The sequence below is a fragment of the Papaver somniferum genome, chromosome 1 (genome assembly GCF_003573695.1).
Source record: "Papaver somniferum cultivar HN1 chromosome 1, ASM357369v1, whole genome shotgun sequence".
In the NCBI taxonomy this organism is placed as follows: Eukaryota; Viridiplantae; Streptophyta; class Magnoliopsida; order Ranunculales; family Papaveraceae; genus Papaver; species Papaver somniferum.
The window spans coordinates 171,603,516-171,618,010 of NC_039358.1; the positions used below are offsets into that span (position 1 = coordinate 171,603,516).

Below are 14,495 nucleotides of genomic sequence, written 5' to 3' on the forward strand. Positions count from 1 at the left end.
AGTAAATATTAGTAGATTCTCAAAGACTTATTTTTCAAATATGTTTAGCATTGCTATGACTCTCATGAACACCTCTAAGATATTTATGATTACTAAAATGTCGTTTTGTATGTGCATCATGATTAAAGTATAAGTATTTATATGAACATGATATTGCTTATTAGTTCGAAAGTCATATTTGTCAAGTGCTATCATTATATACGGTTCACGTACCTGGACCAATGTTTATATTCTTCTATGTGATTTCAAGACAAACTTCTTACATGCTTAATTGAAACATTAATTAGAGTTTCATCTAAACAAGGAAAGTGTTTTCTTGAATCTCAAGTTATCTTAGGTTGAATTCTAAGCAACCCTCAGTCTTGAACATCTATAAATAGAGACACTCGTTTAACTAGGAAGTTCAACCCTTGACACTTTGTGTCCTAGTTGATTGATAGAGTTGACTGAGAAACATAATTAGGTCTACGCCTGAAAATTTTCACTTAAGGATTCGTGAAGCCAGGTCCGACTATCTTTTACCTTGATGATTCGTGTATCCCGATCTTGCTTTTTCTGTTATCGAGGTCTTAGTGATCTCTTTCCGGAGCAAGATAGATAAAAATCACAAGGTTATCATCGTCTCAGACTTTATGATTCCTCGAGATAAATATCTGAAAACTATTCTTAATTTATTAGTTCACGATTTTTCTTGAGAGGTGGTTAAGAATTCAGGCTTCTCAACTAACTGAGTATGAACTTTCTGGATTTGTGAGGTATGCTAGCTTTATCTGTTGCAAACATATTTCCAAGCCTTGATCTTTAATCTAAAAGGAAATCAAATAGGCTTATCTGTTAGAGGAAGATTGGTATCAAAAGTCTTCAATTGGGATGCAAAGAACGTCAGCTAAAGGAATCAATTGCATAGAGACTTGCGAGGTTGAAGAGACGTAAGGAGCACGACTGTAACTGAATTGATTGGAAGGTGAATTCGGTCTTAACTACACTCCAGTCTGAAATCTAATAGTAGGCTAATGGATTAATACAGTTTGGTGTTCAGATTTGGACGAGGACCCGGGGTATTTCTTGCAGTTGTTGTTTCCTCGTTAACAAAACTTTTGTTGCTTGTGTTTTTTCTTTGCCGCATCATATAGTTTATCTTTATAATATGATTTACACTAATAATTCGTATGCAGTTCTAATAGACATGTCCATATAATTAAGATCAATTACGAGACTCATTTCTTGTAGAATTCGTATCTTGAAAGATATATAACAAGTTTTATTCTTAGCAGAATTCAAATATGAATATATTGGATATAACTAGATTGATCTTGGGTATTGATTTTTGAGATCATCATGTTGATGAGGAAAAACGATTTGATGGTTTTTCAGGAAGTGGAAAGACGACCGTGCGGACGGAGACTCCTCAACCGAGCAAACTGCCTAACCTCAAACAGATGCACTGCACGGGAGTGCTTTGAGTTCGAGAGATCAATCTGTAGGACTCCGGCCTAAACCAAGAAATGGTCGTTACAGAGTCAATTCGGTCACAAAGAGGGAATAGGGTTGATATGTAGGAGGAAAGAGGGTTGATCTGTAGGAGGAAAGATGAGAAGTGTGTGAGATCAATGATGATCAAGGATCGTGAATGTGTTGTGGGTTTCTGCAAATGAAGAATAAGTTTGAATTCTACTTAATTGAGAGAGGGATTGTTGCTCACATGATGATTACTGGTTAGACGACGGATGTTGTCTATTCGACCAATCTTGTTTTCAATCGTGAATTCAGAAACTTATTTATATTGTTAGAATGTAGACACATTGATCTCCAGTAAATGTGATGGTTGCTCGAGTGAAAGAGTGGAAAAGTGGGAAATCTTGGTTTAACCAGTTTCAGGTCGTGCAGAGACTTGGTTTATTTTCCGCCCACTACTTTGCTAACTCCCTCAACTGCTTATACGACTTACTCAAATTTCTCATCGTGGATGAACACACGTGTCGTAGGCCGCCAGACCAAAACCCTAATTAATATCCCCCCCATGTAACATGATTGATGTCTCATAATTTGTGGAGTCTGCAAAGCAGACGTGTATTTAATTAGTCGGTTGTTGACTTGATTAAACGATGAGTTTAAGTATCGTTCAGTCGAGCATATTTTCTGAATGCTCTATGATTCATGGATTCGACATTTCTGCTGGGACGTATAGTTCTCGAATGAATGTTGATAATTGGATCAAAATGATGAATATTGATAGTCTGAGCAAATATTGCTCGTCTGATGAATTGGTGAATTACTGAATATTGATAGTTGAATTAATATTCCTCGTTTGAGCAAATATTGCTCATTTGATGAATTACTAAATATTGAGAGTTGAATCAATATTCCTCGGAACAAATATTGCTCGTCTGAGCTAATATTGCTCATTTGAGGAATTACTGAATATTGATAGTTGAATCAATATTCGAGCAAATATTGCTCGTCTGAGTAAATATTGCTCATTTGATGAATTATTGGTAGCATGACCAAATAAAATATTAATTAAAATATTAGTAGCTGGACCGAATATTATATAATTAATCAAGATGTTGATTGCTGGATCAACATAAAATTATTAGTGTTTGAACTTGCTCAGAATTATGATTTACAGAGCATTCAGTTCGAAACCCTAATTTTGATCGATTGCCGATCAGTTGATGATTTATTGAAAATAAGTCGTTGGGTGAAGGAGAGACCGGCTACATTGGATGATGGCTGACCATGTAGTGCCCAGGTGCTCGAGTGAGCATGCACCAAAGTCCTTTGTTGACCAGTTGGTGAAAGGATGATAAAATGTTGGTTTCATCATTTATTAAAATAGTGCTCATCTGAGCGTTACGTAATAAAACCTAATTATGAAGAGATGATGGACCGACCAAGAGGTCATGAAACCGGCCCTTGGTGGTCGTGGGACCAGCTGGTGGTCGACTGAGCAAAGTCCAAGTTGGTTAGAAAGAGTTTGGACCCAATATGTACTGTTGAGAGCTAATTAGGTCAAAATTATGAAAGAGTGTGGGGCAGTCTCCTTGCAAGCCTAAGGGCCGACCTTGGTCGGTCAAGGTGGCATGCTCGTGTCACCATACTGTCCGTGTCTCAGTCCTGAGAGTTTTGGTATTTTCTGGTGCGCGTTTGAGCAATATTTTGGATTTTCATAAGAGTTTGATCTTGACTGAAACTCTCGATTTTGCTCAAATGAGCAAGTAGAACTTTGCTCATGCGACCAAGATTTTGAGAATCATAGTTATAAAAAGGTATGAGGTTTATGTCCATGATGACAAAAGCTATCAGACGAACGACGTTTAATACAGACCCGATCCGAAGGTTGGGATATTCCGGATGGAAAAGTCATTCGACGGTCAGGAAAGAGTCACGACTACGAGGGACTCTCGGTTTTTACCATAAATACAATTACCATAAATTTCCCAATGTCGAAAACGTTAAATACCTTTCTAGTTTTTTTAATTTTATTTATTACGCACTAAGACATTCAAAGATCGATAACTGACCTAAATCCTCTCCTTTTGTTTACCAAATATGCCATCAAATCATGATTTTCTCAACTTAAACAGCATAGGTACTGTTAGAGCATAGCTCGGTCGACCTCGCATGCGTTGCTATATCAAGCATGTTTGTCAATGTTAGTGATCAAAACTATGAGTCTTGATTTCTAGTCTACATAGCTAAGTCTCAGACTAGGATAGAAAAGTTTAGTTGAGCTCAAGGACTTCATGGCGATTCATCATACAACGACGAAGATCTACTCAAGGAACCGTGGAACTTCATCAACAAAAAGGTATGTGGAGACCTGAACTTATCTATCACTCAAAGTCTATCTATTCTATCTCTTACTTCTTATGAGACAAAAAGTCGTATGCTATATAGACTGGATCATACACATTTGACATTTCGAGTTGAGCAATCACTACTTATCTTTTTCTCGAAATCGTTTGTTGGTAAAGCATTTCGCTTTGATCAAGTTTATCTTCACCTAGTGACGAAAGTCATGAAAATTTTCAATTACTTTGAGAATTGCTCTGACGTGAAACGCGGTCTGTGAATAACGACTATATAACGTCCTCTGAGAATGTCTCAATGATTTGAATGAGAGTTTAGATTACATAACCATGTATTCCTTAATCCGAAGTTTTTGAACTTTGCTGATTGAGAGAAACCGGAGGAATTGGCTTTGCCAAGTCCGCGAACTCAGTCTGCGAACTGACGGAAGTTCTCTTGCCGAGAATTTCTGCTGGGATTTTCCAAAAACTCGTTTGCGTGTTCAGTCCGCGAACTGGCGGAAGTCTCTTTGCCGAGATTTTCTGCTGAGTTTGGAAAACTCTGCCGGTTGCCTTAAGTCCGCGAACTTGTTTGTAAGCTTAAATGGTTATGATCTAAAGATGTGCTCTGAACATGAAACTTAAATTACTAAGGAATGCTTTCTGCAAACCGTGGATATAAAGTTCATGAGCCGATTCATCGAATCGAATCATCTTTGTTTCAATTGTGTCTTGTGTAGTTACATAAGATCTCATAACAATTGAAAAACTCTCTAACTAGTTTATTTGAGTCAATTGAACTAGTTATGGTGAAGAAGAACTAGGTTAATATGAAATGCTCATATGGTTAACCTTTTGGGTTACTATGTTGAACCAACATACACGTACACGTTTGGGCACGGTTTTCACAAACCCAGTAAACGTCTACCCAAGTGTGTGTGACAAGTTAAGTTTTCGATCTAACGGTTGAGAAATATTAGCTTGAATCTAAATCAGGTTTTCATCTAACGGTGAATATGGATTGCTTTGTAACTAAGGCAAAACCCTGATTTGAAGGCTATATAAAGGAGACATCTAGCATTGGGCAAAACTAATCCCCACACGTCTGTGTGATACTAGTGCGCTCGCTAGAGTCGATTCTCCTTTAACCTTTGGTTTTCTTCTCTAAAACCAGGTTAACGACTTAAAGACTTCATTGGGATTGTGAAGTCAGACCGATACTACTTTTATCGTACTTGTGTGATTTGATCTTGCATCTTCTATCGTACGAGTACAATCTTTGATTGGCTTGAGATCGTGAGAGTTCTCCGATAGGCAAGATAAATAAGTCACAAACATCTTCGTCTCATTGTTTGTGACTCCTCGACAAACCGCTTGTGTAGTCAAGAAGGATTGTTGAGAGGTGATTGATTAATCTAGGCTGTTCTTCAGGAATATAAGACCGGATTATCAATTGGTTCCTGTTCACCTTGATTTTATATCTTAAGACGGAACAAAACCTAGGGTTTTTCTGTGGGAGTCAGATTTATCCTTTGATAGACTTTTCTGTGTGAGACAAATTTGTTTATTATCAAGTCTGCGAATTTTGGTTGCAGCAACTCTTAGTTGTGGGTGAGATCAGCTAAGGGAATCAAGTGCGCAGTATCCTGCTGGGATCAGAGGCGTAGGAGTACAATTGTACCTTGAATTAGTGGGAGACTGATTGGGGTTCAACTATAGTCCAGTCCGAAGTTAGCTTGGAATAGGCTAGTGTCTGTAGCGGCTTAATACAGTGTGTATTCAATCTGGACTAGGTCCCGGGGTTTTTCTGCATTTGCGGTTTCCTCGTTAACAAAACTTCTGGTGTCTGTGTTATTTCTTTTCCGCATTATATTTTTTATATAATTGAAATAATACAGGTTGTGCGTTAAAGATCATCAATTGGAAATCCAACCTTTGGTTGTTGATTGATATTGATTGATCCTTGGACATTGGTCTTTGGTACCGTCCAAGTTATCTCTCTTCGATAAAGACTCGCAGATTTCCATTTGCTTGAGTAAAGATCAAATCGAGAGATTGAGATATAAACTCTTTGATATATCTTTTTATTGATTGAGTCTAACTGTCTAGTTGATTCTCATAAAAAATATATTGGAATTTGTCCATACAGATTGCTAAGCGAAATATTGGGTGGTGTTGTTAGACCCCGCTTTTTCAGGTACAACAGCTCAGAACTCAGAAGCAACGTCTTTGGAGAGAGAGATGTGAAAAAAACGCTACACACATTACAAAGGTATGGCCAATTTTGTGCTAGGATTATAGGCACTTAATCAGTGTCTTTTCATAGTAGAGACATCAACAGATTAGCTTTACAGGGAATCATTTAACATTATGCAGAGGATCCTTATTATCCTCTTAGTTTATGTAAAGTAAGTTGCCTACTTTTTTATTTTCCAGCGATCCAGATCGGAAGCACAATTTGCACGCTGGGGAAGGTACGCCAAGAGAAGGAAATTGGACAAAGCCAACAACTCACTGACCGTGATGGCCATCCCGGAGAAAAAAACAATACACGTATTGTAACTAAAGTATGCAGAGAATCATTAGTAGATGAATATGCAAAAAATCATTATTATCTTGGCCCTTCTTCGAATTCTGTCTTCTGAAACCTCAGGCAAACCTAATCAAACCCAGCCAATTTGAATTACGAGATGCAATCAATAGAAGATATTCATGATTGTTTTTGGAATATTATTTGAGGTTGAAGATCATATAATTTGAAGCAGAAGCTATTCATGAAATCCTAGGGTTTTATCAGGAGAAGCTTTTTATTTGTAAATAAAAAACCAGGGTAAGCTTAATTGATCAAAGCCTAAAAATCCTAGGGATTTTACAGGATTTAGAGAATCGATCAAGTTCGATTTTGGAAGGAAGGCCTTCGTAGATAGACTGCAACTCTTTGAGTTTGATCCAAGTCCGACTGTGGAAGGAATTCAATGTACTTGCAGTGGTTGTCCAAAAAAAAAAGTGGACTTGGAGTAAGTTTATATTTCCCCTTCAAATAGGAACTAACGTGTCTTGATTACATGTTTGTATGTAATTTATTGAGTGTAGGTAAGTTCTTTGTTGGTCAATCAATATTCGTTGGTCTAATTTTTGAGTGAACATGGGTTCTTTTTTCATGATTCCATTGTACGGAGGATGATCTTAGGGTCCCTTTTGGTAGGTAAGACTCAAAGGGTACACCTAATATTTTCAATTTCAGCCACAAAAACTTCAATCAATTTATTCAACTGTTTGAATGAATCCACCAAGCACAAAGGGTTCAAACGGAGACTAATTTAGTTCTGTATCAGGTTTGTAATACTTTGGTATGTTTTACTTTGGTTTTGTACCATCCATAGAACATTGTTCCATTTTGTTTCGGCATAGATACACAAGGAGTAACAAATTTGATAACTGGAAATTGTGGGCTTGAGGTATATATTTGTCATACTAAAATTACTAATTAGTTAATTAATAATAATTATGGAATACATATGTTCACTCCAGGAACATATGCAGTTTCTAAGTGATAAATGTTGGCTACTACTACTACTAAATATGCAAAATTTGGGATACAACTGGGTGCAGTGATATTAAAATTTGAGTATTGCAATTGTTTTGATGATGCCATTTTTATTTATATTGTATTTATATTGTGTTCTTTTATTTTTTTGGTATTGCAATTAGGAGAAGATACAGACTGATCTACTGCTTATCCTAAAATCGAGCTTCCGGTATCAGAAGAAGTTGAGTAAGTTGCAATAACTTTTAATAACTATTTACGTAAGTTCAAGTAAAATAGGAACCTCTTTCGGTGGAGCTTTTACTACTATACTTGATAGGCTCAAAGTCTCCTTTTGGACCATCTCTTTGATAATTTTGGGAACTACTTCACTCTTTGCGTGTACCTATACAATTCATATTGGTTGTTTAGATCTGAAAACTGAGATATTTTACAGAGACCACCATTGAGACTGTAAGAAATATTAGCAGATTTTCCCTTAAACATGAATTTTAACGGGGATGCTTTAATCCCAGCGAAACTTGAACTGATGGTAATTCAATGGCTACAATAGCATAAGAGTATAATATATTGTTTCGGTTGCGCGCAGCATGAGGATGAGGACTATAGACTGATCTTTCTTTAGTTAGCAGTATTTTCTTTGCGTTTGAAAAATAGATCAGCTGCTACAGAGGACAACAAAACAGCTAGCCACCCAAAACCATCCATTGCCAGTGAGACATCAAGATAAAGATGCGGTTTGGAATAATTTCCTCCTGGATTCATGGGTAATCTCTTGGTGTAGAAGAGTGATAGTATACACCACCAGTCTATATATTATTAACTTTCTTTAACTTCATATATCTTTCTGATTATATTACTTTGGAAGAGTCTTGGTATGACTTGGTTCTTCCGTTCAACCCTGTTAATTAAATTTTCTTTACCTGAGCTCTGATTAATATTTCATACTCTTGATATCTATTGATTTCATATAGGTTCATTTTTGTACGTATTCATGGATATGCAGATGACATAGGTTTTCTCATTTCAGTATATCATCGGCTCTTGGCTGAAAACAAAAACGTTTGTGCAAGTCATTTTTTTTTTTGTTTCTATATAGACCAATCAATGTAGAAGGCTTGGAGCAACATTCTTAACATCGACTCTATAATCTTTTTGTGTTTGCCAGCCTCAAAAGCCATCTCTACTTTATTGCAGGATTGAAGATCGACAAATAGTTGACTATGTACTGAATCACTGTTGAGGTCATTATTTAGTTAGTTACTTGATAAATTTGGTTTTGGAGTTAGTACTATGCTCACTTCTATATTTCTTATCTCATCTTTGTTGTTCCATTGAGTCAAACTTACCTGGATGGGCATGTTAAGTTCTGTCTTCTTAAATGCGTATAATGTGCTCTATCGGCACATGCATGAACTTTTAAAACTGTTGGTGATTTCTTTTTGATCTGTGCTAAAGTCATTGATGTGTTATTGTTACAGGTAGTTCCTTTGCTTGATCAAATGCAGCCTGTGCAAATGAATTTGATGCCGCATTCACTGCCTGCGGTCTCTACCTTGGGGCTTTGTATCTAATTATTTAGGTGCTAAAATATCTTGCCGGTGCTGCAAATCAGTGATATAATAAAAGGTTTTTTAAAGTTGTGAAGGCAAGTAATGAATTGACCGTTTCATCTGAGAATTCCAAGAATCTTCAAATAATGTCAGGGATAACTCAGATTTATAGCATCACTTATGACAGAAGAGCACCAGAATGGGTAGTGATGTACGCGTGCGGCACCGACATCACTGGTTCATCTGATCATGGCTCTTCAGTTGCACATGAATAAGTAAGACATTAGGTATTATCTAATTTACTAAAGGACGACCCACTTAAAACCGTCTAATTAATTGCATTCCATTGTTTTTCATTTCTAAAAGCATATATTTCCTATCTAAAGATTTCGTCCTTGACACATGCATCCTTTTTGTTTGCTGCTTCTGCAAGTACTCATGGTTGCATCAAAATTGGACTTCTGATTCAATTCTTCTATGTGAGGTAGAATTGATTGTCATGGTACATCCGTTACTGATGGAGTTCTTCGGTAAATATCAGGTAATGTGTGCTACTGTTTTCAACACACTATAAACTTGGGATTATATTGTTGGGATGATATATGTGCAAGAAGCATAGGATTGGGTAAACTCTCTTCTCGGTATGCTTATGAATTATTCTAGCTTAAATCCTAATTACATTAAGAAATGGTATCTGCTATCTTAGCTCAAAAGGAAGAGCACATGGTTCTCAACCATGTAGTTGTGGGTCCGACTCCCACAGATGGCATTGTTATTTGACCAGGCTAAGATTTACATGCTTCCGATGGAACTATTAGCTTTGGATTACATAGATTTGAAAAGTGTCATATATCACATTGGTCATGATTCGTGGATCCAATTAGAGTGGAAACATGCATCACAAAAGAATCTCTTATCCAGAATCAGAATACCAAGGGGTTGGAAGGAAGTTAACTGAAAGATTGTGGCAAGAGGTCTTGGTTGACCCATCTAGGCCACTCCTCTCTGTTGGTTTCTTATATTTGTAGTTTGTTTTTTGTGATCAAGTGTATATTTTCATGAAAACTGTTTTAATATTAGCGCTTAACTATGAAGATGTTGATGGTTTAGCTGCTAGGAGTGGCAAGCGCTTTGCTTTTTAATGTTAAGGATTAATTATGAGGTTGTTGATGGTTTAGTTGCTAGGAGTGGCAAATGCATCATTTTTTAATGTAAGGAGCGGCGAACGCTTCGCTTAATTATGACTCCTGCCAACGTTTCCTTGGCATTGTTGGTGGTGGTGGGAAACTAGAGATTTCCAGTAAAACTAATTTGTGGTTAAAGGTACTGATTTGTGGTTTTTTAGATTGAAGGTGCTGGCGAAAAATTTCTCCAAGGGGATTGCTTTTACCAATATGGTGTTTGTACGCTTTTTATTTTGTATCTGGGGTACTGACGGAAGAGTTGCTTTTACCAGTATGCTGCCCGCTGCACCAAACACATGAGTTAATTCAAGAGCAGGGAAGAGGTAAGAAAATGTTCTTATTCAGAAAACTTGCTCAAGTTATGTAGCATTGTGGCTCTTCAATCCAACTATGGTTAGGGCTATCTATGGTGTTAGTTCTAAACCATGTTACATTTATTCAATTGTGATGCATCGTTTTTCTTTGGATGGATTTAAATCTGTAGGTGATGCACTCAAGAAGTGCCAGTTGGGGGTTTTCAGGATTTAGCAAACAACCCAAAAGTAGCTCTGGCAGCAACATAAATAGGGCTCTTCATTCATGTGTAAGTTGGTGAATGATAATAATTTTTTGTTTGTTTCTTCATTGTTTTTTCTGTGTTAGTTGTTCGACGATCCTCAGCATTATGAACATAATTTATTTTTTAAAGAAAAAACTTGGACGGGGGTGATGTATGTTGGATTTTTGAACACCATAGAGAATGGTCACACAAATATATGAATTTATATCTTTGGTTCTTATGGATTCTTACAATCATACGATCCAAACATGCATATTGACTTGCATTGAATGGGTTCTATATTAGGTTGAGGAAATCTTTAGAAACCTGCTACAATGGTTAATTTTTATTAGCAAATTAACGTGTAAATGCAAAACAATTATGAGCAATTAATAGTTACTTACACTAAATTAGTTAATTAGAAAACAAATAATAACATGTTAAAAGCTTCTAGAAGCTTATCTTCCTATGAAAATAGTTTATATAGGGACTAAGATATTGTTGCAAATGTAGAAGTATATTTATGCGTTATTCAATGTTAGATTAGCAAGTCATATGTTGCTGCTGGAAATATAACAATAATACGGCGTAAAGTGATGAGATTGCCGAATAGGATATCTAGATATCAATATCCTATGAAAGTTTGTTTTGTAACGAAGATGGACAAGAGCAGGGCACAGAGCCTATATAATGCTGGACTCTACTTAACATCGAGTGCTTTTACAGAAGATGAAAAACCGATGTATATTGGTATTTCAAAAATACCCGGTGAGCCATCCAAACTAAAGGTTACTATTATCAAGAAGAACAAGTTGTCCGATGGGTATACAAAAACCGTGTCGCGTGAGTGCACTTCTGAGAATTCACCACTTAATCAAATGGTTTCTGAAAAACAGGGATATTGGGATGACATGGAATTTCAAAAATGGTTACATAATCCCTTATTACTAATTCATGAAATTCAGCTGAGAATGATTCATGAAATGGAGTAATAAAATGAGTTGAATATCTATTATTAATCCATGGGATCCAGCTGAGGATCAGCCATGAAACAGAGTAATGAGATAGAGTTATTTTCTAGGAATTCAGTTGATGAATGTCACGCTAGAATTAACCTATTTGCAGAATTGAGATATGAGATAATTGAAGCGTCATACTCGTTCTGAGGGGGTGTATAGTCAGGGAACAACGAATAGTGTGACGTCCTGAAGGCGTTAGGCTCTATACTAGCATACAATATGTCTAGGAGCTGCTCAATCATTAAGAGATTCTATACACGGTCTCTCAATGTAGTCAGGGAACAACGAGCAGCGTGACGTCTTGAAGGCGTTAGGCTCTATACTAGCATGCAATATGTCTAGGAGCCGCCCAATCATTTTGATTATCTGTATACGTGGTGATGAAATGTGTGAAGCATTGAAAGCTCAGCTGAGAGGCCTTTCGAGAAACATATTCATCATAGTTCTGAGAGGAACGTTCACTCAGTCAAAGATCGTGAAATGGTTCACGGATCATAAAATATGAATCGTCACATACATTCCTGAAGCGGGGCTAGAAACATGCAGTATCATGATTTTATGATTTTATCCCTTACCGGAATGACGATCAACATTAAGTCCCCTGCTTAGTGAGGGACAGTCATGTTCCGCAGTAAGCATTGGATGGCGTTTTTTCAGTAGACGAGATAAGTAGTTGAACTTAGTCGTACAAAGGTATTTTCAGAATCCCCGATTTGCTCCAATAATGTCATGTACGAGCAAATGACTAGATAAGGACCCTGTCAGTATGATACAGTGTCATCTCGTGAGCACGAAGAGACGAGGCACTGCTGATTTGGACGGTCAGACGTCCAGTTTTAGTCGGTTTAGCGTTTATGGGCAGGTCCAAAAAGGAAATCCTTGTTTGATTAGGGTTTTGGAAATAAAATTGCTATAAAATGGAAGAAACCCTAATTTTTTATTTATTTCTTCTTGACCGACCAAGCACCTTCTTCTCTTCACCACTTTCACGTTCGAGTAGCAGAAGGAGGAAAAAATTTCCGCCGGACTTCAGTCGCCGCCGGCCGTCACCGACCACCGTCCGACCAAGTTCCGGCCGGCACCGACCAGGTAAGTGCGAAACTAAAAATTCATGAAATGTTTACAAAAACCAAAAAAATCCATGTGCGTATGCATGCATGAGTTTTAATGAAAATTTATTTTAGGAAACGAACGCTTGTTCGTCCATCGGTTTATGAAACGAGTAATAATCCCTGACATAGGAGAGTTTTTTTTTTTTTTTGTGTGTGTGTGAATAGACCTGTGTATAGTGATAAAATTTTGTTTATGAACTTTCATGAAAATCAAAATTTTATTTTTAAAGTGTGAGCTTTCACAAAATCCTTATTTTAGGAATGTACGTTCGTTAGTTAGTTTAATAAACAATAATCCCTAATATAAGAGAGATTTTTTTTTTGAAATAGACCTGCGTCTAATAATAAAAAAAATTCATGACCTTTCATGCAAACAAAATTATTTTGAATATATGGACTTGTGCAAAAAATAGAAAAGACCCTCGTTTTATAGACGTATGCTCGCTCGAGCAAAGAATTTTTTATTTTTATTTTTTTTGCAATTTACGTGAGTTGTTAACTCACGTTGATTTTTTTTTTTTTTAACATACGTGAGTTATTCACGAAATCTTAAAAGTTTGTAAAATCAAATTTTGATTTTGAGCAATTGCTGAAAGCAAACAATTATTGATGAAATAATGCTTCCATGAAATTTGTGATTTAATAGCGTATTCTCGAAAATCAATGAATGTTCACTCGGGTATTAATTGGCCACACGGTGAAAATTATGTGAATTGCTCACATGATGGAAATTTCGTGAATTGCTCACAGTTTTATGAAAATCAAGTTATGATTTTAAATAATGATTTTTTTGTTCGTCTTTGCAGGTTTGAAGAAGCGAACATATTCTCAAAATTTTCATGTTATAGTCACTACAGCTAGTGAAATTGTAAACAGGTAAGAGTTAGATTGTTACCATTTTTGCAGATACTGACGCGAGCATTTTCATTCCATGATTCATTCTTTTGTTGAATCTTACTCTTTGTATGAATGATGTGCTGAAGTAGAAATGTTATGCATCTGTCACAGCCACTTTGCAAGAATGACTAACTCCCATGATGACATTTCCAAAAATGATGCTTCCAGAGATGACATTTCTACAGATGCAACTTCAAGAAATAATACTTCCGGGACCTCTATTGATGAAGAAGAAGAAGAAGAAGAAGAAGAAAAAACACCTGAAATAAAGAATATTCCGAACATTGATGATGAGTTCTTTGTGGTTCAGTATAGACCTGAAAAACGTCTCCCAGGTTCTTCATTTCGTCTTCTTATAGATCCCATGGATATCGTTCAGAGAAAATTGGTGTCTCCTCGAGCAATCATTCGATTCTGTCTACAAGGAGGGCATTATGCTGCTTCACACATAGACTTAAAGCTTTCCCGAAAACCTTTAACAGACTTCTCCGGATGGGCAAGACATATGTTGGGGTATAATCATGTGAGAACCATGTTGGATCGTGCAAGGTAACACGATCTATTCAAGCAGTTGGAGATTTGTTGATTTACCATGATGTGAGAGGTATAGTAGCTTTGATCGCTCGTTGGTGTATTCCTACTCATAATTTCATATGCATGTGGGGATAATTTACCGTCACTTTAGAGGATGTGGTTGCTTTATTTCATCTTCCAGTCACGGGTAATTTTCCTGCAGTATTTTCGGCAAATGAGAATGCAATATCTGATGTCTTGACAGCTACGATGCATGATATTAACAAATTATCCAACAAATTTTTTTATGCTCAATGGTTGAGGCACAGGTGGCCGAGAGA

General features: G+C 36.6%; 1 long non-coding RNA gene across 4 annotated transcripts; it reads left to right on the forward strand.

The window, feature by feature from the left end:
• Positions 1-6,086: 6,086 nt before the first annotated feature.
• Positions 6,087-10,815, forward strand: LOC113334073. 4 transcript variants are annotated; one of them, XR_003352509.1, is made up of 6 exons: positions 6,087-7,126; positions 7,503-8,582; positions 8,820-9,166; positions 9,325-9,432; positions 10,237-10,398; positions 10,560-10,815. It is a non-coding gene; the product is annotated as an uncharacterized LOC113334073 (long non-coding RNA). The 4 variants fall into 4 exon arrangements; XR_003352508.1 differs by having other exon boundaries at positions 7,503-7,566; positions 8,536-8,582; positions 8,820-9,432; XR_003352507.1 differs by having other exon boundaries at positions 8,820-9,432.
• Positions 10,816-14,495: the final 3,680 nt, after the last annotated feature.